The 22,934-nt window shown below is 33.5% G+C and overlaps 1 long non-coding RNA gene across 1 annotated transcript; it reads left to right on the forward strand.

Moving 5' to 3' along the window:
• The first annotated feature begins 201 nt into the window (after positions 1 to 201).
• On the forward strand, positions 202 to 22,055 carry LOC134848089 (uncharacterized). Its single transcript, XR_010162895.1, has 3 exons — positions 202 to 348; positions 20,650 to 21,141; positions 21,856 to 22,055. It is a non-coding gene; the product is annotated as an uncharacterized LOC134848089 (long non-coding RNA).
• The last annotated feature ends 879 nt before the right edge of the window (positions 22,056 to 22,934 follow it).

Raw genomic sequence — 22,934 nt, forward strand, 5'->3', positions numbered from 1 at the left:
AAGTTAATTATAATTTGCTTTCCTAATCGTTGTTTCATTAAAAAAAAAAATTTTTTTATACAAAATTGTTAATAAGCAACATTTGCGATCAAATAAACCCGTAGTCTCGTTTCTAAACTCCTAATAAAACGATTCGAATTAAATTATCTGAGCCATGGCGTCTTGCGGGCAGAAATTTTGGATTTTTATCTGGTGGTTTCTCTCCATTGTCAGTGTCACGCTTCTTCTTTGGGCCTACTTCGACAGCGTATGGTTGCAGCTACAGACTAGAGAAAACGGGCGAAGATATCTGGATAATGATGGCGGATCTTCAAACTTGGAATCTATTGAATTAGTTCAGTTAGAAAGGTGCGTATTAAATTGCTGGGTCCAATATGCGATTGTCGGAACTAAAGGCAAACTATGGCACGGGTTGCGTTTTTTAACTACAACTAGATAACACAAAAAACATGGGTTGATTGATAATATCACATTAAAGCCCTTTCAATTTTATTGTTTTGAACCCGAGCAACCCCTGGTTGACCTCGGAGGGGTAGACATACCTGATTCAGCACTATACCATGAATCAGAGCTGCTAATGTACTGATCATGGATGAGGGCCTCTGATCAGGACCTAAAAAGCGATGAATTTTTAAAACTTAAGTGAAGCACTGATTAATGGATAATGGAACCAGATCTAAACTAGATTTTATTATTGGTCATTATTCTTATGTTTTATCCCTATAAAATAATGAATACTAACCAATCATACTCCATCAAACTAACAACCCACTTATTGGTAAGTGCTGAAATTACTTGTAATTTCAGCACCAGAGAGATTTGAATTTAACTTAGAACTTAGTTGCTTTCTCCAAGAGACCGACTCGTAACAAACCAGTATACTCCAGATCTATTGAGACTAGGAGATATAAGAGTAAGATTAAGATCGGTATTAGACTAAGAAGTTGCACGAATCTATCCGGCCGAAAATAAGATAGCGTGACGAGCAGACGGTGTACCCTATCTGAAGTTACTCTATGAGTATAACCATTTAAGTCATAACTCATCTGGTGCGACCAAAAGTCACGAACAAGACCTTAAACAACTTAGATTAGAACAAACCAAAACATTAGACTAGAATTAGACAAATATAACAAATTCAAAAAATTGTTATATGACGAAAACTTAGTAGAAACGTCTCTACGACTCAATAGATGATCAAAGCCATTTTTCCGAACAATACGAGAACTACCCGGTATTGGAAGAAGACCTCGGACAAGAGAGGACATACGACTAGAACGAAATCTACCAATAGATTTCATGCCCGTACGGCAAAAGCCAACTGAAACTTTAATATTTAAAATTTTACTAGCAGTAAATTTAGATTTTCAGTTACTGACATAGAATCTTTGAAGCTTTTTAGCTCTGGCTTTTTACAATAACAAACTTTTTACAATATCAAACAAATTCATCAATATGACAAAAGTCAAAACAGACAACATCTCTATATGTCTGACCTTGAATTCAGACCACCAATTCATAAATTTTTTCGATTAACAGTTTCATCTATTAAGTACATGAAAAACTCAAATTCAGACATCATTTCCTTACTTGTTTATAACAATTCATCATATAAAATAACTCTACCTCTAGGACTTTTATGTTATTCTGAAACAAACGCGGCAACTTCTCCCACTAAGAAGTAGCGTATAGAGTAAATAATATTTTACAATTATTAGATATATGTCAGTCAACAATTCTTGACGAAGAATTATTGATAAATAATATAATAACCAATGAAAAACGAAACACGGATTATTTCATAAAATTACCTTATTTTAAACCAACATTTAAAATAGCAGAATACCCAGAAGAACAACAAAAATTCTGGACAATATTCAATTTTTAACACTCTCAGATAACACAAAACGAATTTGAGCAATCAGCCGATTTACTATAAAATTACCCAAAAGTTTATGCAAAATCTAAATTTGACGTTGGAAAAGTAAATTCAGCACTACATCTGCCCTTAAAACCTGATGCAATTTTCAAAAAACAAAGAGCTATTAAAGTACCAACTCACTTACACGACAAAATTAATAGACTATTAGACATACTAGAACAATATGAAATTATTTCTCCAGTAAAAAAAAAAGAACAGCCAAACGGAAACGCGTTTATAAACCCCGTTATCATTCTAGCTAAGGGGGAATCATTAAAATAGTTCTAGTTGCTAGATATCTCAATTCACTCATTGATGAGTCTACATAAAAAAGGCCCATTGAACCAATTCAAGTAATCCTAACCAAAATAAACCGTATATATTTTACAACAGCAGATTTGATTAGTGCATATAATCAAATGCCGTTAGATGAACAATCACGACGATTGACACAACTTGTTATCCCAAATCAACAATATGATTTCAATAGATTGTTCTATGGCATATCCATAGGACCAGCAGCATTCTCAGCGTTTATGAGTAAAATTTTCAGACCACTCATACTCAAGGAAAACGCAATTATATATTTAGACGATGTTTTCATGCAATCACAAACCAAGGAAGAAACGTTCACAGTTTTAGAAAAATATCATCAGATATTACTACACGAAAACATGAAAGCAGCCCCAGATAAATCACATTTTTTTTCTAACACGTGTAAAGTTTCTTGCACACATTATAGAAAGAAAAACCATAACCCCATTAAAATCTCTTATAGATGCAATCCAAAAACTCAACCACCCTTTAACAAAAAGAAAATCCAAGATTTTTTCGGAATGTTAAACTTCTTAAGTAAATACGTATATAAAGTGCAATTATACTTAAAACCATTCTACAACATTCTTAGACAACAAAATATTTTTGAATGGACAACAGAACACCAAACACGATTTGAAGAAATCAAAAAACTTCTCACAGAACAAATTTCTAACACAATTCCAGATCCCGATCAACCATTTTATGCAATGTGCGACGCTTTAAATTTTGGCATCGGTGCAGCATTACTACAATCTCACTATGGAACGAATAAAATGAATCTCATTTCAGCAAAATCTCGACTATTCACACAAATGAACTTAGACTCTCTACTCTTATGAGAGATTGCACAGCCATAATATATACACTTATTTTTAAAACTTGGATCAAAACATCCAACAGTCTTATTTACAGATCACAAACCAATTATATTCCCATTCACACAAAAATCGAATCCAAACCATAGATTTTACAGATTTCAATTAATTTTAATGAAATTTCCGAACTTACACATAGTATGGACAGCAGGAAAAAATCTTGCATTACCAGATAATTTTAGTAGAAATACACTACCCGAATTGCTAACAAGAAAGACAACAGTCAAAATACCACGAAAAATTAAATTCTTTCTTGGAAAAGATGAAAATTCACCACGATTAGACTGTAAACATGCAGTAAAAACTGACATAGATCAATCACAAATAAACAATTTACAATATTTTCAACAATATTTTTAGATATTCAAAGAAACCATTATGATGTTGATTTACTACGGAAATCTACATTTGAACCAATCCCACACTCAACATGGAATAAAAACAATACCCGACACAAACAAATTAGACAACAACCATAAAGAAAAGATCTCTTCCCTTTAATAGAAAAAGAAAATCTAACTGATCATATAAACGTATCAGGCTCATTGAATAACGATTCAAAACACACGATAAATCAAGTTTTTAACCTTCATGACCCTCTTGACACAGTACCCCTATCGAAGATAGAAATTGAAAACATTTTCCTACCAACACCAAAATAAAAAAAGTTGCACTAGCATTGTTACAAAAACATTAACGTTTTGACCCAGTCATTAGACAACAAAAACTTATATAAAACATTACCAATAAAAGCCGGCACCACAATTCTTGGAAACAAGACACTTCTTAGATATTTCAGAAAATTTAATAATATCTCTATCAACGAAAATACAGATATTTTAGAATACCAAACATCTGACCTCAAAGTACCTTGTCTACCTCTAAGTATGATGCTAATAGCTTTCCATACTCCACATACCCTACACACTAAAGGACACTCAGCATCAGAAAAAACATACTCAAATTTCATTCAAAATTTTTACTTTCCAAATGCTCCAATTTGGATTAAAGTATAAAGCAATGATTGCATAATATGCCAATTAAACAATACTTATCCAAACTAAAAGCAAATTGCAGAAAAACAAGATTTTAAAGGTCAAAGTCTATATTTCAATCACAGAGTTTCATTCGATACAAAAGGGCCAATATCACCATCTTCAGAAGGAAACTCATGCATAATGGTAATAGTTTTCCCCAACTATTCCTTTTATCTTATAATTCACAAGTTACAACTCATATATTATGGTCATAGTTGACGCATTTACACACTACGTAGCACTTAACCCGGTACACCATTGTAATGCTTATTATGCATATACAACACTTTACGAACACTGGATAGCAAAGTTCGGATTACCCGAAATCCTTGCTACAGACAATCGCACTGAGTTTATTAACAACGAAATTATCACACTATGCCACCTATATAATATTAAGCATAAACCACGTACATCTCATGCACCTCGGACAAATGGACTAGTCGAAGGTATGAACCAAAAACCACGAAAACCGATGATGTTCACAGCAAACGCTTCAAAAAATACACAAGGCTATTGTCAACCAAATAAAGATTCAATATGTTATAATCTGCCACTACATAACCACGATGAAGACCACTTTCATCACACAAAAATCTTAAAATTAGCTTCCGTTACACATATGAATTATAAACAGAGACAAAAAACACAATGAAATTTATCAAAAAGTAACGAAAAAAGATGTTACAATTACAAAATATAAATACCCCAATCAATTTACGATTTACACCAGCTACAGACTTAAAAGTAGGAACACTCGTTTTAATTCCAAATTTCACAACACAAAAAGGTATCTTCAAAAAATTACAACCACTCCGAAAAGGACCAGATCAAATAATTGATAAACTCACTGATGTAACATACAAACTTATAGATTCGATCAAAAAAGAAATTGTTCAACAACGGAATAACCTCCTACCTTATTATTCAAAAGATTACGCTCTTCGAGAATTAACTCAATTATACTCTTTCACATGACTGAAAAATGTTCAAAATAATTCAGATTCCAAACAAAATCAGAACACTGATATAAATTCTAATCCAAAACCACCCCAATAAAAACAAAAAGAATTAAATTACCAAACACCTCCCAAATTAGATAACAAAACACCTCAAACAGAATGAAAACATAGGAAATTAATGGAAAAAATTCAACCGCAAGATCAATAAAAAAAATCTGAACATAGACAATTATCGCGTCTTCGAAATCAACCCTGAAAGGATTATAAAACATTAATTCCACAATCTAAAGTTTTATAGAAAGTCGAATTTCCGAAACCACTTTAATTTTAATTAACAGTTTTACCTCTTTAAAACCTTTTCAACACAAGTTAATTTTCTCAGTTTCATACTGAAAAAGCACTTGAACAATCTAGTTCAAATTCAGCCAATAGAAATCTTTCCGAACCATCACCTCATTTTAAGAACACGACTTTATTAGCCGACAAATAAGAACCTTCAAGCGTATCTACGTCTATAACTTCAAAACATCCAGGGCAAACCGCTAAAAACTGACAACTGAAATAAACCAAATCTCAGTATTACAACCCTCCCCTATCAAATAAAACAAAGATCAACAATATTTTCCCAGCTTAGACCTCAAAACTCCCCTAAGCAATAATTTTAATTTGGCCTAAAGAGCAACAAATGAACATGATCATTTAGCCTAAAGTACGAATATCTCTTAGATACCCCCAATCATCCAATAAATAAAAACAAAACTAGGAAGACCTTTCTGAGACAATAAAACTTCCCCTGTTCAAAAATTGCCAAAATCCAGCCCACTTGTCAAAAAACCAATAAATAGTCCGACCACACTCGAACTTAGCCTAAAAAAATACTTCGACAGAACGAATCATTTCTTTAATGCTTCTTTCTGAAATGGTTAACAAACTTCAACAAATATTTTCAAACTTTCTAACAACAAATTTTATCTTTTTCAAATTTTTAAAAATACTATTAGCTGATACTTTAGAATTTTAATACTCCTTTTAATAATTTTTTGCAATTTTTTCCGAATCTTTTATTCCCTATTCCAAGTCTATATTAACCTTGCCCAAATCCTTGATCACCTACACAGGTACGATAATTCAGTAATTATATAAATGTTTCAACATCTTTTTTGTAGAACCGATGTTTTTCTATTTTTCATTTTTTTTCTCTTTTTTTTGACATCCCTCATAACGACAATATGTAAATGTATAAAAAAGGCAATCATCACATTCGCATTACCAACAATACTTTTAACTCTTTTCATTGAAGAATACTACAACAAACTTTGAAACTTTGAAATTTTTCCAAAATTGTTAATCAACAACCCCCACACCAGTCCCCACCGACATCATCCCGTGAACCTCCAACAACGCCATAAATACTCAAAATCCCCAATCATCAACACGCATTTCTCTTCAAGACAATCCATATACTTTTGAAGAAAGACACGCACGAATATCCGAACCATTAGAACCAATTGTTCGCCACGCACCTTTGAGCGAGCCACAATACGACCCAACATATAACATATACCCCCTCTCCAACAAGATCTTAATAGAGTATGACACATTAATCAAAATCAAAACACACTCGAAATAAATAGACAAATTATACATCCAAGACGAAATAGAAATTTCCAAACACTCAGAGTTCATTTTAATATATCTCAGTCACCAACACTAAATCCTTTAGACCTTTTTAGTAGTACACTTCAAGATACTTTCCCAATAGCTTCACAAAAAAGCACTTCAAATATACCATCAGACTACTTAGGTTCAACTCCCACATCGGAACAGATTAGAGAAAATCTTTTTAATCCCCCAGCTACTACAGAATGTCTCCCATATTGGATGACACACACACCTACCTTTAAGGTGAAACAAATTTAGTTAACGACCCAATCCAATTGACGTTTTATCTGATACAACATTATCAACACTACCAGAAACACTTTCACTTCCCTCAACCCCCTCTCTAAGTCAAATATCACCAACAGTTTTTCCTCTGAATTTTCCTACAAATCTCGACGCTCGATATCGAGAACAATCATCCAATAACACACCCCTGCGAGTAGATTGGAATCAATTCGTAGCATCTCCTCCATTATTTGGTCAGCATCAAGAAAGTAACAGGTTACACAACTGGGCACTAAATAGATTACAATAAACACGCGATATCCACAAAGATATACAAGAACATAACATACAAATACTACAACAAGATAGTTTAACACTCAAAGTCGAAATCACAAAAATACTAAATAACATAATTCAACATCCAATGCCCTTAGCCCCTCCAAATATAACAGCTCAATGTTTACCTCCCGCATTTGTAACAACAGAAATTATCTACAAATACGATAGATACACTAAAAAGACAATTGGATACATAACTTTTTATAACCCATACTCAGGATTGTCATACACATGTATATTCTAAAAATATTCACACTTCACCACCTCCTTTTTCTCATTTTTTCGAACCAAATCAAAATCCCTCTCCTCGTACAGGACCCCAAGATTTATTAGTAACACACTATGATTGTGAAGAAAACGAACAACAGACGCTACATAAGTATGCAATAAATCAAGTCACACAATGTGAATCCGAACCACAAGCTATAGAAACCACAAAAACTGTAGCTACACTCTATTCGAAAGCACGAGCCACAACACTATCAGGATATAAATTCACAGCACCATTTTCCGAAAAGAAAGTACATTGTTCACAAGTTTCAAACGGAAATAAAAATAGATTAGATCATGAATCTTTCTATCAAAGCAATATCAAAAGACTTTTACATCTCAACCCTGACAATTGTAAAAATGAACTTTCCAGATTAAAAATCACATCAAACAAAGGCACAACTAGAAAATCAGTAAGCTTTCAAGTTTTCGCAGACAACGCACATCAAGCCGAACATGAAAGATACCAAGGCCATTTTAGACTAGAAGATAAAATCCCATACCACGGCGCACACGGAAGATTAACTTACGACCTTCACGATAAAAATTGTATACCACACATTGGAATAAACAGCCCCTCAAATTGCAAAGCAGACACAAAAAATAAAGGATATCAAAAAATAATGATTTTTGATTGGAAAATACAACTTGAAAAAGTACAATTAACACGAAATCTAAACGAAGACACTATACTTTACCAAGTAATCAGACTCCCTTGCAAAAATGACCGAGGATATTGTGATCATACCACTCGAACACATGCAACAATTGTCTGGTTTCCTGAAGACACGTTTACCACATTTCAAGTAGCAAAAATCCACGCCCGAATGATAAAATTCCATCAAAAATATTTTGTTGAATCTATCCCTTATGAAAACGTAAGCCTCGGATAAATCACGCATAGCAATTATCAATTTAGAAACATTCACAATATAGAAAACAAATTAACACGTTTCCAAATTTATCCAGAAACAGAACTCGCATGCAATTACAATAAACCACTATATAAAACACAAAATTCAGAAATTCTTGTTGAATATGAACAAGGCTTCGATATGAATACAGGAAAAGTGATAAAAAATCCACATGCAAAACATCATACAACAAATGACGAAAACTCATATACCCCATTAAAACTCCTTAAGAATACAGGAAACATTGGTGGAAAAGTAAAACCACAAGACAAAATTAGTATCACTATTGAATAACACCTATTTTGGCGCAATTCATTACGACATACACCTAGATATGAATTTAGATTACACAATAAGCTCATTTTTTCAAGAAATGTCCTTATCAGAGTTAGAAACACTCCAACAAATATGCGAAATTGAAAAAATACAAATTCTACAATCACTCGCTTTAGCAGTTCTAAAAATACCCTATGCAGGATATTTATTATCAGCAAACAGATCAAATTTAATTGATTATGAAGGAAACATCCTATGGTATTACACTTGTACCAAAAAAAGTATCACCTTTAAATGTTTTCGAAAACAAAAGATGCTATAAAAGAATCCCTATGTTCTATAAAAATAAAGTACATTTTGTTGACACACTTTCACGAAGAATTTCTTTTTGGGATACAGCAGTCCCATATGGATCAAAAAATAGCCACAATGTTGTACAACTAAATCCCGACGAAGAAAAATAATAATTACTTACACCATATCCTACACTAATGCAACCATTAAAAAAAGTTTTCACCTGCAAGCATTAGAGCTATTGCCCGCAACCCAAATATCGATTTACAATCGATCGGCCTTTACTCTAAATCTAACATACAACATCAGATTTGTACACAACAATTTCAAGAATATTTACAAAAATGGACACAATACAACGACAATCACTTGATCAGAATTTACGAAAACTTGCAGAAACGGCAGGATTTTCAGACATTTAGGCAGAAGATTACAGCGGATATTTTAAAGACATTAAAGATTATATCTATCTAAATGGCGAAAAATATAGACCACAGGAAATACCACTAATCAATATTTTTAGCATTGTAAATCTGAAAAATGAACTGCTTGCCCTTCTAGGATGGCCCTATTACATATAGAGAATACAGAAATTTTTGAATACCAAACATTTGAACTCAAAATACCTTGTCTACCTTTGAGTTTGATGCTAATAGCTTTCCATACTTCACATACCCTACAAACTAAAGAACACGCAGGATCAGAAAAAACATGCTCAAAATTCATTCAAAAGTTTTACTTTCCAAATGCTCCAATTTGGATTAAAGTATTATGCACTGATTGCATAACATGCCAATTAAACAAACCCTATCCAAACCAAAAGCAAACTGTAGAAAAACATTATTTTAAAGGAACAAATCAATATTTCAATCACAGATTTCCATTCGATACAAAAGGGCCAATATCACCATGCTCAGAAGGAAACTCATTTATATTGGTCATAGTTGACGCATTTACACACTACGTAGCACTTAACCCAATACTCTTTTGTAATTTTATTATGCATATGCAACACTTTACGAACACTGGATTTTCTTTCTCAGAACAACCAGTTTTTTAGCCCACGATGAGCCGCCAAGTTGGATCCCTTCACCGCTCAATTTCCTACCCAGCCAATCTCCAAAACAATATCCCTATCATACCACTTTTTGCTTTTCCCCCACCTGAATCACCCCATGTTAACACTTCATCCGGCATGGATTTTGACACTAATTCGAATATCACAGTATACCACACAATTTCACAATTCGAAAATTCCGAAACCCCTGATGAATTCAATAACTCTGTACTCAGCCCGTCTACATTTTCTCAACCCCCTTTTCAACCCATCCACTCCTAAACCAGAAATGAATCTCCCTCGACTTCCTCTCATATTTCCAACGTGACACCCACATACTCCCCTTTCACCAGTGAACGCTCCAACAATACTTCCCCTGACGACACACAAATATCATATGAACTAACCAATCTATTAACACTCCAATAACCATTGCAACACCCTCAAACACTAACCATTCATCAACTATCATCATCCATAACAACATTAAACCCATCAACTCCCACACCCTCTTCAAATTACACCCCTTCTGTAGCCTTATCTTCCACATCCAACCAATCCTCATCCAGTCCGACCCGCGCATACAGAACCTTCAAAAGAAAATTCTCAAATCACTCATTTCCCTCTCAACCTGGAACAGCACGATCATATATTAACCATCCTAACCACACAAACACTAAAAAATTTCTTAAAATATGTTTAACCTTCTTTCCGCAATATACCTCTGCCTATTCTGACCAAAATCACGAACAACCAAACTACGCCGATGAGCATGTATTACTTCCCACCCTCCATTGGACATCATTCTACCATTTCTCAAACCCATTCTGCTTATCACTAAATAACACACCACAAGAAATGGAAAAATGCAAAAACGCCCTCTTCCGACTCACTACAGCACTACCCCATAGACAATTTACACACGTCGGATACAAAAAGTTATTAACTATGTTCACCGCACCTAAAGCTAACGATTATTCCATCGAACAATATGATCATGACATCATCCGACCTAAACACGATCACTTCCTTAATGACGATAAGTTTGCTAGCCCCAACTAATAGAAAAATTTTTCATCTGAACACCTTATGTCTTTACCATCAGTTATTTAGATAAAAAACATGACCACATCATCTCAGAAGCACTTTGTGATATTCAGGCCTACGATTCTTATTATAATAAATTTAACACTTTCTCACTAAGTTTTCATTTCCTCAAACCAAAAGAACGTGATTTGCACTGTTTTCACGACATCATGTTACGTACTAACAAACACATACTTATACTTACTATAGATTTATACAAAATCATTACACTTTGCAAACACCATCACGACAACCTCACCATAGATATCTATTCGTTAACTCCAAATACACTTCACGATTTTTTCCTAACTTCACATATTGTATTAAAGATACTAACTTCCAAGCATCATCCGAAATTATAATCCCATCACCCAGGTGTATATATTCTGTCCCTTATCCAAAACTTCTAACGTAGAAGAATCCCGCCCACTAATCATCCCACATGAATTCCTACAGCCCATCGAAATCCCGATCCTAGATTTCATACATAACACTGAATACAATCATAAATTTTTTAACTTTATTCAAAATACAACGTGTGAATTTGCACCTGGCACCGAATAACTAAAAACCATCCGAGCACTTCAATTGCTTTGGCCACTTCTTCAAACTAAAAACATCATTCGCATACTAGCAAAATTACCAACCTCATCGGAAGACATTCACGAAGTTTTCCCCCATGGATTCTTCCCCGACAATTAGGTAATATGATTTGAATAATTTCAACTAATAAATTCGAAATAAAAACTAACTATTGTTCACCAAATGTTTTTTTCTTTTTCTTTAGCCTTCACAGCACAATCATCTACAAAAAAGAAAAACCAAATAAAAAATAGAAACTATTTCATAATTTATCAACTTTTATTAACAAACCGCAATGAATAAAGCAGTAAAATTTCCCCAAAAAGCAGTAAATTGATATATAAATTCTTTTCCCCAATGCACTAAATCTAATTAAAATGAAAATAAATTAATAATTTCAACCCCCAAAAGGTAGTAAAATTGAATTTTTCAGTAGTAAATTTATATAAATGCAAGCAGTACTAAGCTTTCCAATACGCTTTTCTATAGTTTACAATCATTCGCTCGCCCACAATTCTATCCATAATCGTACTGCTCACCCACGACGAGTTGTTTAAAATAATGAATTTAAGTTTTAACTTTCACTGATAACAACTCTAACCAGTATTAACAAGTATTAAACTTTCCTTTAACCCGGTTGGAATGGAATTTTATAATAGTCCAAACTAACCAACGCAGCTTACCAAACACCACAAACCACAACCTAACAGCATGACTAAGAAAAGAAAACCCACAGTACCCAAACCGGATTAAACCAGCTTAACAACTGGATAATTAAACTAAACTAAACAATTTGATTTTTGAGAAAAGGACACAACCAAAACAACAAAAGAAAAACCAGTATTAAAAAGACATAAAAGGTTAACACAAAACAGGACCCCACAAAAAAGAGCTTGAAATCATACCCCACTCTGGCCTAACCCACCAGAACGACGCCGCTCGAAGTACATGCCTTCACCATGCACTACAAGCACTTCCTCAATTTTTGATAAGAGTGACTCCAGGGTGAGCAGCTCCTAAAAATAACAGAACTAAACAAGAAGGCTTTTGCGATAAAAATTAATATAAAATCATAACTAAAAACAAAATTGACAAAGATTTATATATGTAAATGTTATAATGCAGTATATAGATTACACACAGCTCAAAGACGAGCATCATAGAACTTGACGACCCAATCACACTCAAACTACAGAATGGCCAAACACAACCGAGATGCTGCCTACAGTCACAACTCAAAGGATTTAAAGTACAACTTGGCATCGCAGCAAAGGAACCTCATTGAACCGGACCAATGGCCATCTAGATGTTCAAGTATACGACAGATCCGAGTTACAAGGCACTCCCTCCAAACTCAATTTTCACGCAATTCCCAAATGAGATTGAAACACTGTTCTCTACAAAACAAGAACTAATGATCATAACAAACCGATCAGAAACCAGAATCCGATCTCCAGATACAACAGTGACAGTTGGTCAAAGTCGTCGAAGAACAAGTTGATGTCAACAATTCCAGCTTCCTGGATCAGACGGATAAGACATCCTTCTTCCAGAACGGAAAAGAAATGATGTTCGTGACATAAAAACGATTATCATCCATCCTCCATTAGAGAAGAATGTCAAAGATCAAAAAATTCTGTAAACCCCGGATGAGTGGAACCAGATCTAAACTAGATTTTATTATTGGTCATTACTCTTATATTTTATCCCTATAAAAAATTGAATACTAACCAATCATACTCCATCAAATTAACAACCCAATTATTTGTAAGTGCTGAAATTACTTGTAATTTCAGCACCAGAGAGATTTGAATTTAACTTAGAACTTAGTTATTTTCTCCAAGAGACCGACTCGTAACAAACCTGTATATTCTAGATCTATTGAGACTAGGAGATATAAGAGTAAGATTAAGATCGGTATCAGACTAAGAAGTTTCACGAATCTATCCGGCCGAAAATAAGATAGCGTGAAGAGCAGACGGTGTACCCTATCTGAAATTACTCTATGAGTATAACTATCTAGGTCATAACTCAATAACTCAGTTTGACGATATAGGCTATTCCAAAAATCAGAGCTGGATAAAAAAATTGTTTCCCTGTCTGAAAAAGTAGGACTTAATGATTTTAAGACGCCCAAAATTTTAACAGAAGTAAAACGCTACTTCGCAAAATTTACGATAAAATTGAAATGAAAACAGCTTCATTGAAAAAAAAAACAAGATCGTGCAAAAAAACTGCGCCATTTTCAAAATATTTCAAGAAACTTAAATTAATAACAAAATAATGGAAACGAAACCCATTATTGGATTATTTTCAGCAATAAAGGATTGTTTTTAATTATAAACTCACTTCTGATGAAGATACCAAGGGGCGGATTCAAGGGGAGGTTGGGGGCCTGTGGACGCTATCCTTCAGGGATTCGACCCCCTCACCAACCAAAGGCTACCCCTTTGGAAATATTTTTTTGACATCCATTTTTGGCTGACCAACTCTAAATTTTCGTGATGGCGCCTCCGGTGCCAATAAATTCTAATTTTAAACGGGAGCGAGCGTCAAAAAAACGCATATTTTTGGTAAAAACTTTCCGAAAAGTGCCCAAAAGTGGCGATTTTAACCTGTTTTTTTTTCAAAAACCTATCTGCGGCAAAAAAAAGTTTTTATAGTGCTCTGAGAGCACTCGGATAATCAATATGGTCGACCTAAAAAATTCGAAAAAAAGTTTCCAGCAGTTATTTATTCAACTGGGAAAAAAGTTTTTTTTTGTATTTGCAGTTCAATTTTTTCACAAAAAAAAACTATGTTTTTAATTTTCCTCAAAAACCCAATTTTTTTTATTGAAAATTGCAAGTTGAGAAGAAATGAATGTCCAGCTTTTTCAAAATCATAAGAAACACAGGTCTAAGCTTCCCAAATTTTAATTTTCTCAAGCTAGCAAAATGAAAAAAAAACAAGAAACCAAAAATATTTTCCAATTCGAAGTTAGATATACTAAAGAAAGCTCGTACATCAAAGAAAGCTCAAAAAGTGTCAAAAATTGGGTCTTTTTGGCTAATTTTGACTCAAATTTCTTAAAAGACAACTGATTTTTGTTAAATATGAAATAAATTTAGCATGAAGGATCTTCTTTCAAACGTGGATTAATCCTCTCTCTTGTTTATTCGGTCCAAGAAAGAGAAGTAGATTTTGCTGGATAAAACCCCGTGATCCCAATTTTTCGCGACTTTTAGTTTAATACTTCACTATCTCGGCTTCGGAATCGTGCTGCTCACCTTATAATTTGAGTGTCGATTTGTGCACACTATCAGTACTAGACTAAAAACCTGACTTGAGGCTGGAATTTGTGCCTAACAGAAGTGTTTAACATACATCTTGAACGTGCTTGAAACATCCCCAAAGTGGTCATTACCAGGTCAACACTTGAGCATAAAAAAATCGAAAAGTATTAAAGATAAGGTTAAGTTTGCTTCCCAAGACTTCCAGATTAAATTTATTTCCCAAGTATTAGTGTTAAATTTGCTCCCCAAGACTTCCAAGACAATTTTAACTTTGAAGAACGATTTTTCAAAATGAACAATCGGTTCTTTTTTTCCTTTTTCAGCATAAAAATTTTTCTTCAAAACAAAAAGGACAAACAGTTCAAGACTAAACTCAGAATTTTTTGTTTCTCATTGCTGAATTGTTTTGAAACATTTAATTTTGATTACAATAAAACCCATAATCAGTACTGCTTGATATTCTGAAGTTTCTAGTGTCAAAAAAAGGTTTATTTCAGAACATCTTTATAACAAGCCTGATTTCCTTTTTTTGAGAAGAAAATTGTAAGTTTTCTTCTTACTCAATTCACCTATTCCTTTTGTGACGAGAGAATGAGTGCCGATAGATAGAGCTTGTGGAAGCGATAGGAGATGACTCAAAATGTCAATTCATGAGTAGAATCATGGCCGATGTAGATGAAAGTAAGTCAGAAAATCTTTGCTTATACGAGGAACTTGATGATTTTGACGAGCTATGAATTTATACAAGTCAATAACGAAAAGGACTCGGATACATAGAAAAATCCAAAAATAAAGCAAATCCAATAGAATGACAAACACCCATCAATCAATCAAAAAGCTGCAGTGCAAAAAATCCGCGATTGCGTAGAGGAAAACAAAAAAAACGCCCTGATGTCAAAGGAAGAAAAAAAAGAATAACGGGAAAACTCAAAAAATGTTTAAACTGTCAGTTATTGACCCAAAGAGAAGAAAAATTGAACTCAATCCGAGTTGAAAAACAAACTGAAAACTTAACGCATTGTTTTATTTTGACTGTAATTGTGATTATTAAGTTTGACAAAAGAGCAAAGCGTTAGAAAAAAAAAGATTTTTTTAAGGGTTTACTGCAACCAGTTTGTCGCAACCGATAGCAAAATTTTAATCTTCTCAACTCAACAAAAGTGTATCTAAAAAATTAGTATTTCTGCGGCTACCAATTATTTTGACTCGAAACAACTTTTTACAGCAGACTTGCTAAAAATTCAACTGAACAAAAAAAATTTGAATTTCTCATTAGCTTCGTTTGTTCCGGCGATCAAATTTTTAAAATTTCTTTTTTGATTTAAAACCAGTGTTCAGAATAAATTCCAATTGAATGGACCGCTGCGATTTTTAAAGTGTTACTCAGTTTTCACAAAAAAACTTCAAATAAATGGCTTGCTGCATTTTCAACAGCAGCTTGAAACTGAGCCAGTTCTCAGTCAAGTTAGAAATCAAAGAACGGTTACAAATTATAAATTCGTGTTGCAATTTACAAGGTTAACTACCGCAATTTGCTTGATAGCTTTCAAAATATAAATTTAAATTAAAATGCTGGTTAAGTAAACAGAGAGAAAAATTTGGAGTGGAAAAAATTGCAAGAATAAGTTATTAAGAGAGTTTTTCCAGAAAGCGAATTTAAAAAGACAAATTTTTAAACAATCTTTGACATTCAGGAAGAGTGTAATGCATTTCTTGTCAAATAAAATCAAAATATGCCGACCAAGCAAAAAATTTACCTGCAAAAGATCAAATCACCGCACAGTAATTTTGTACTCTGGAAAAAAAATTCGGGAAAAGCTCTGTTTTTTTATCGACTTGACAGAAGCTTGGTGCAATGAATCTTCTAATGAAATTTTCTATAATCTGAATGGTTTTAGCAAGTTAGAAATGAGCATTTTGTACATAAAAGAGTATTTGAACTATAAAATAATGAAAAAAAAGCAACAAAACTCAAAGACATATTACAACAAAAAAACTACGAAGAGTTGTTATTGATAACAGTTTCCTTCAGATTGCCTATTTTTGCCATTGAAGAGACTTTAGGTTATGTTAAAGAACTCATACGTTGTTTTACAAGACAAAAAGGCATTCAAATATGTTTACTGTTGTTGCAAAAACTTTTATTTGAAAGTAAGCAATGATAGTAACCGGATGTTTATTAAAACCTAATACAAGCTCTCAAGGCTCGTTTGACAAAGTACCCAACTAGAAAATCAGCTAAGTCAAAACTCAGGTAGAATAAACAAATTTTGAAAGTTCGAGAAAAGTTTTAGCGAGGGGCATGCCAGGCCATCTGGAAAAAATAGATTTTATTCATCAACTTTTTTTCAGTTGCTTTTATCTTTTCAAGATTTTAAATTCTAAAGACAATTTAGCAACGCATCTGCTCTTAGTGATAAACGCAGTAATAGATGCTTCAGCTCTTAAGAAAATTAAAATAAACACAGAAAGAACAAGACTGCTCGTATCAGGGCGAAGCCCTGAATGTTCCCACTGCCTTTTAAGGTTTATGGAGCAGTAAACCCTTTAAAAAATTCAATGAAATAAAACAAAATGAAAAAAAAAAGTTATAAAATTTGAAATTTTTTTGATAAAAATCATCCCCCCACACGCCATATAAAGTACAAAAGGATAGATTTGGCTCCTTGTAACAAACCAATTATGGCAAATAGGCTTCTTTTAACCAATTTGGAACGATTTCTAAGATGGATTAACTCTCCGCTTACGCGTTAATAACGCGAAATATATCGCGCGTTAATTGTCCCAAATTGGCCAAAATGGCAATCTTTAAGCCCCCGTAACTTTACGAAAAATAATCACAGGTAAAATATCTTTTCAAATTTTAGCTCAGGACAACAATACCTTTCGAATGATATAAAAAAATTCCGTCAAAAATGGCTAGTTAAAAAGTCGAAATTTGTCTGAAGAAAAAAAAACCCACTCCGAGCACAAATATTCCGTTACTTTTGTATCGAAAGTCGGAACAAAAATCAAAGAACAGACGATTAAAAGCGTATAGATCATAGCATTAAAGACGGCCGTGACGCGAGAGTATCTTGCCATTAAAACAGACCCATTGTGGCAAACGATCGCAAAATGTTGAAATAAAGTTGAGCCAGGCTTGAAAAGGATAAAATCAGAACACTATGAGACAAAAAATCATTTCTGTCAACAAAATGTTTTGAAATAATTATCAAAACAATTATAAAAATGAGATGATAACGGACTACTTAAATGATTTTTGTGTGAGAATGGTCTCCTGCAAATTATTTGAACACTGTTTTTTGAACAGAAAAGTTATCAAAACCGAGCAAAATGATTTTGGGATACAACAAATTGATAACTGATAATCATCAAGTTTTCATCAAAGTTAAAAATTTAGCAACGACATGGTCAAATAAAAATCCCAAATGCAGTCATTTTTTCTAAAAATTTTTGAGATAAAAGTTCGTCAATACTTAGCAGCCATCGTAAATTGATGCTTTTTCAATTTTTTTTACTGACTTCACGTTTTACTAATTACCAAAATTCGTAAAAGTTACACCTATACATAAACGTGGAGTTGTAACTGTTGCTGGTAAATACTCTCCATATCCATTGCTACCTTTTATGAGCAGTCTTAAAAAAAATTGGCCAATGAAAGTAAGTTTGCTAAAAAGTAAAAACATATCACCACATCAAATTGATTACATAAATATGAGGTCAACAGTAGATGCAATTTTAGATGTTGTGGAGAATGTTGACGATATAATTTTACAAATTACGAGGTTGTAGCATGTACAATTGTAGAAGTTTGCAAATTATTTTGGTACGTTAGATCAGGGACTTCTTCGCAATAAATTAATGCTTACTGCTGAAGACTAGCATTTTATCAAGTTTTGAAATCATTACTCACAAACAGGTATCAAAACTTTACAGCTTGAATAGTCAATCAAAATTGTTTTGCGCGGTTTCGCATGGATAAGTTTTGGAGTTTTTACTTTCTAGGTAATTATGAATGATGTGCCTAATTTGTGTTCGAAAAACAAATTGTGATACCATTTGCAGACAAGCAATTTGTTTCGATCAATTCTGAAAATGGCATAAAGTTAAATCAAGCTTGGCAAAAAATAACATGGAAGGAAAACTTTAAAGTAACAATTGTGTTTCTGAAATGCAAAATCTTCACTTTTGGTAGAAATCAGCCATTTGGTAGTATGAAATATAATTGTCATGAGCTAGAACACCAGAAAAAAAGTAGCTGGTAAAATATTAGATGGAAAGCTTGATTATAAAGCAGCAAAAAGTTCAACAAAATAAAGCAATCTAAAAACTCACGGCCCAAATTACCACTACAGAATGTTTTCAACCAAAAAAAATTGTTAGATTTTGCGAAGCGTTGGAAAAACCTGTATCGCAATATAGAATTATGTTAAACGCGATAAGACAGAATTGATACAAAAAACCCAAAATTTCGGTTTACCCATTTGTTTTTTCATTTCAAAAAGAAGGAAAACTGACAAAAACCATAAGCAATCACAGGTTTTAATCAAGCAAAAAAGTTTGTGGTTGCAATTTGAATAAAGTTTTGACTGAAGTAGTAACGAAATAGCATCGCTGACCAATAATAGCGTTTTATCAAATGAAGAAAAAGATCAATATCTCAGCCGGAAAAATAAGTTCAGAGCAGCAGCCAGTACAAGAAAAAAATGGAGATCCGGTTACTGTGCACGTAGCACAGAATGTTCCCACCTCAATCTTTACAAGTTTTTTTTTGATTTTAATGAACTTTTTGTCCGCGGTATGATGAAAAGATTTGAGTTGAATCTATAGTTAAGGCGTATTAGGTATTTTTGTATACATTTGTTTTAAAAATGACAAAAAATAATTGTTTTTGCAGACTTAGGCCACCTTTATTCGCTCAAATCTAAAGTTTCTATCCAGTTTTTCTCAATACCGAGAAAACTCTCTAAAAAACGTATGATGGCGTTCGATTTACGACTGAAAGGGCTTCAGTTTGGTATATCCCTGGACCCATTCCAATAATTATTTGTGGTTCCTGATTTTACGTTGAAAACAAAAAAAATAAAAAAACTAAGTCAAACCCAAGTAAAAAAAAATCCTCGTCGATTTTCAATTGGTCGGAACAAAAGTCTTTTAAAATTTTTAGCGCTTTTAAAATTCATATTCGAGGTTTATCAATTTCGAGATTTGTTCATACTAGACATCAATATTGTAAGTGAGCTATTCTGGTGAAGATGAAAACAGGTAGACTCAAAAGCTCTCGCACCTAATTAGATTTTAAACCATTTTCCCCTCTCTTTTTTCAGTAAACAAATGCATTACACATAAAAATTGAAATTTTAGTTCGATCTTGAGACGTCCGTGACATGCTCACTGCCTTTTCAGGTCCTTATAAGTATATTAACTGCGAAAATCTTGGAAAAGATTTTATTAGATTTATTTGCTATTTAATTGGTCTGTTTTATTAATGCTAATTTTAAATCGCATTTTTAATGTTTTTCTGAATACTTTTTTTAAACAGCTTTTTTTCAGTTTTGCCAACAACCGAAGTGAGTCGACAGCCTTTGGTTTGAATGAATGGATTCCACACATGATGACCCCTCATAACCCTTTTTGGAGTGCATCGCTACTGGCAGTTTACACCTCAATTAGCCTAAATTTCCTATTCATCTTCCTTTTTATACCAACTTTGTTCAGTCTTTCAGTGTGCAAATTCGAGAAAAGACCAAAAATGTTCCGCCGTTTTTGTGTTTTCTGCCAAATCATCACGGTAGCAGTTTTCGTTCTAATGGTATCCGTTTTTGTGTGCTTTGGAATTGGAATTGACCATGATGTAATCACAAGTGAAGACCAGCTTGATTACGTAATTAATTGTGGAAATCCGGCATCCTTTCAACCCGACTTGTGTGAATTTTCATTGGGCTTTTATAAATCAATTTGGGCTGCAACTGCTCAATTGTTGGCTCTTTTTCACTGTTTGGCCGCCTGTTTCTTCGACTTACAGCCTAATGATAAAAAATACAGGTTAACGTCGGCAATCAACTACTATAATAACCGACGAAACAAAATCAAAACCAGAAAATAAGGAACTAAAAACAATCATTTAAAAACTTGATTTTTGAGGCAAAAATGATTACTTAACAAACAACCCCCCCCCCCCCACCCAAACAAGGACTTAAAGTTTTTGAATTCAAGGAATCACCATTTAATTCCGAGTCTGTGAAAGCCATTTTTCACTATCTGCGTTAATTTTTCAAGCGGACTGAAATGTTTGTCAAATAATTGGATTAAAAAATTAGTTGTTGTAACTTCAATTTTCTTTTCAGTTGACGAAGAAAATCCTGAAATTCAAGGACATAAATTTTTGATAACTTTATTAAAATTACTCTCGAGGTATTATTTTTTGAATCATAATCCTTTCAAGTTCAGTTCAAAACCTGTTGAAATGAACCGTTTTATGTTTGAAACAGAGCACTGCAGTCTCTTTTGTCCAGAAGTGTATCTCAAAGAGCTCTATTTTGGAAAATATTTGAATTTTTTTACTGAAAAGGTCCAAAATCGTAGCAAAAATTATTTATACCAGCAAAAAGATCATTTCTAGCATTCGACTAGTTTAAACCGAGAATATTTCCGGCTTTCCAGACTGGCAATTCACAATTTCTATTAAAGGCTTCTCGAGAGTTTTGTGAAAAAAAAACTTTAAAAAAAAATTAGTTGTAGATGATTTCCACACATCAGAACAGAACAAATGTGGTACAAACTAAGTTTGGATGACCCCCGAATGCGAGAGGTGTGAGAGAGGATCAACAGTATCAGAGGCAGACTGTCCGGAATATCCTTCGGAATCAGCCAGTCCGATAGGGACCGACCCATCCGAATGTCAAGGGTGGGAGAAGAGAGTCATAGACAGAGACAGGGTAAGGGGCGGGGGCGATCGGAGCAAGATGAACATCAGGATGCGATTGATGAAACTTACATGGATCAGTTTGACATTTAATAGTGCAGATCAATCGGCTCTTTTTCTTTTTCCTCACCCGCTAATTGTTTTAAGTAACTTGTAATTTTCATATTCACATGGTCTGATTGTAACGAAAACTGGTTTGCGACTAATTAGACCACGACAAATATATTTGGCCAGCATACTTAACATGTAAGAACCCGCTACGTCGTAACATTGATGCTTATTTGATGTGAGCGAGGAGAGGGAGGGGGGGGGTTGTTGAGAGCCGATTGAACGTTGTTTTCTAACTTTCGGTTTTCAAATTAAAGGTTATTGAAGATATTGATGAGCATCGGTTTCTCCTGCCGTAAATAAATTGAACTAAATTTTCTTTCTGTCAACCAAGTTTACTTTCAACTTGAACGTAATAATGTCATTTTGTATTTTGTAATACCACCAGACTAATTTGCAACTTCACACTTTGAGATTGACTTACCGATGAAAAAAGATCAACAAAATCAGAACAAACTGTTTTCATACGTCAGTTGTTCCAATTAAGTAATCATCACAAGGCTGTTTTAAAGTTAGAAGCCCAAAATTATTGCGTTTTTTTCTGATCAGTCTTTCTATGAAAAAAAAGTCTTTATTCTTTAATAAAAAACTTGATCACAGAAAATTATCGAAAAAATACTGTTCTAAATCATTGGACAATTTAAGTCTTCTCATAAAACGAGCCATTTTTTCTTCGATTTTTGCAAGGTTGTTTGGATTTTCAGGTCAAATTAAAGACTCATAGCTTATCAAACGCATTAGTTTTTTCAACATTTTCCTTTTCTTCGCTGTAGTTCTCTCCGTCCATTTTTTTCATTGCGTTATA

Source organism: Symsagittifera roscoffensis, chromosome 6, assembly GCF_963678635.1.
Source record: "Symsagittifera roscoffensis chromosome 6, txSymRosc1.1, whole genome shotgun sequence".
NCBI lineage: Eukaryota > Metazoa > Xenacoelomorpha > Acoela > Convolutidae > Symsagittifera > Symsagittifera roscoffensis.